The sequence below is a fragment of the Propithecus coquereli genome, unplaced genomic scaffold (assembly GCF_000956105.1).
Source record: "Propithecus coquereli isolate 6110/MARCELLA unplaced genomic scaffold, Pcoq_1.0 Scaffold355, whole genome shotgun sequence".
Classification (NCBI taxonomy): Eukaryota; Metazoa; Chordata; class Mammalia; order Primates; family Indriidae; genus Propithecus; species Propithecus coquereli.
In genome coordinates, this window is record NW_012149230.1 from 3,086,144 (window position 1) to 3,088,628 (window position 2,485).

The window sequence follows — 2,485 nt, forward strand, 5'->3', positions numbered from 1 at the left end:
CCACTGTGGGCTGGGCACAGTAGCGCTCTGGGAGGCCAAGTTGGGAGGATTGCTTGAGGCCAAGAGTTTGAGACCAGCCTGAGGAAGAGCGAGACCCTGTCTCCACTAAAAATAGAAAAATTAACCAGCCGGGCATGGTGGCGCATGCCTGTAGTCTCAACTACTTGGGAGGCTGACGCAAGAGGATCGCTTGAGCCCAGGAGTTTGAGGTTGCTGTGAGCTATGATGCACTCCAGCCTGCGGAACAGAGGGAGACTGTCTCAGAAAACAAACAACAACAACAACAGAAAACCCCACTGTGAAGAAAATGGGAAAGCTGACTGAGCCATCTGGCCACTGGACCGGCGGGGCAGGGGGTGGAGGAATACATCCTGGAGGCCCAGGGCAGCGCACACCCTGAGGTCCTTTCATAGCCCCAGAGAGCAGGGCCAGAAATCACTGATCAAAGTCAGCCCAAAGGAGGCCTGGAGACTGAGTCACAGAGGGAGTCTGTGCAAAGGGATGAATAGAAGTTTTTAAAGGAAAAAATGCTTTTTTCTCAAATGATGTCATTACTGTGTGGCTAGGAATCACAGAGCACAGTCAGAAGGTAGTATTCTGTTTTAAATGTTTTATCTTATGTTAAATTGTTTCTATTTTAAGTGTTACATATGGCTAAATTCTATTTGATTGCCTTACTTTGCAATAAGACACCGAATAATTTACAGCTCTTTAAATTCCATTTTTAGCAAGCCCTATAAATAGAATTTGAATGTGAGAAAATTTAAATATTTGAAAACCACCTAATTGTTTTTTAATTTAAAAAAATAGAGCCAGTTCGTATGTGAATGCGGCTTGAGTCCTCTGCTTTTTGAAGATCACCCACGCAGTCCAGCCTTAGATGTTCTGTGATGGGACAAAACGTGTGTGCCATGGCGGAAAGCACAGGCTTTGGAGTTAGACACATTTACATTCAAATCCTGGGTTGGCCAGTTGCTTCTGTATAAGCCTCAGTTTTCTCATCTATGAATAATAAGAACAAGAAATAATAATTCCTATCTTGATATTTTTGAGGGGTAGGAATCAAATGGGATAATGTGTCACTTAGAGGTATTCAAACATGGTGGTTGTTCTCGTGGTGATGTTGGACAATGATATTTTTATGCTTCAGTTGCTCTGGGGGCCATGACTTCTAGACCTAGCTTTTGCCCTAAATTCCTGTGTGACCCTGGGCAAGTCCCTTTATCCTCGTGGAGGCAGTGACCCAATGTCCAATGCAAGGATTTTACTGTATGCTCGGTGAGGCCCTGCCAGCTCTGATTCTCGTGCTTTCTGCAACCTGCCAACCAGACGTGGTCCTGAGATCCGCCGCAGATGCAAGCCTGGGAGCAGCGGTGCAGGCTCTCGGGCCCCACCCAGACCTCCTGGCTCTGAATTGGCACTGTCATAAGATTTCCAGGTGACTCTCATGCACGACGAGAAGTTCTGCTCTGCTGTTCCTGATTAAATTTATTTGACGCACCTTTGAGGAAGAACCAAACAACCAGAATATTAGAAATATAGAAATTTTGTTGACTCTAGTGGTTGGGCTACTCCTGACAGTTTAGAGACAATGTCCTTCATTTCTGACCACTCGCATATGAAAACATGGAATTTATTCATTCTGAATGTTTTGTTCCTGGAGATAGCAGATGCTCACTGTGCGTTTGCTGTGAGTGGTGACCAAATATTCAGAGCTGGATATTCCTGTCTCTTAATCATCTGATATTAAGTGATGATCTTTTATTCCCACTCTTTTTCTGGAGTCAGTAGAAGTGATTTCCAGTCCCCTCTCTGCCACGTATTAGCCATTTAGCTCTGGGTTAGCTACTTAACCACTGGAACCTCCACTACTGCGTGTGAAGAGAGAGTAATAATTCCCTCTTGGATGTTGTGAGGATTATGAGCTAGTAGCTGAAAACACTTAGCGCAGCCCTGGAATATGGCAGCAGTTAATGATTTTACAAAAAGGAAATGTCGGCTGGTCTGATGGTAGTGGGTTATCAGAACTTACTAACGTTAGTGTCACTAAAGTTGGTATACAACCCCCACTGGCTTAAAAAGAGAAAAAAAAGGAGTCTACGGCCATACCACCCTGATCTCGGAAGCTAAGCATGGTCAGGCCTGGTTAGCACTTGGATGGGAGACTGCCTGGGAATACCAGGTTCTGTAGGCTTTAATTAAAATTCAAAAAAAAAGAGAAAGAAATTGAAAAATCAATTAAAAAATAACAAAAAGGAAATGTCATTACATAAAATAGTAGGAACTGGGCAATGGTATTACATTATTATGGTTGTCATTGTTATTAATATCCCAGGGGACAGAATCAAATGGAGCTACTGGACTAAAAGTGTATCCAGGTATTCTCCCTTGGTGACCAGACCATACTCAGGTACCTGAAAGGTGGTTCTTTCCAAGGTCTTTGACATTATTTCTGGAATGGCATAACACTCAATTCACAGGTGTG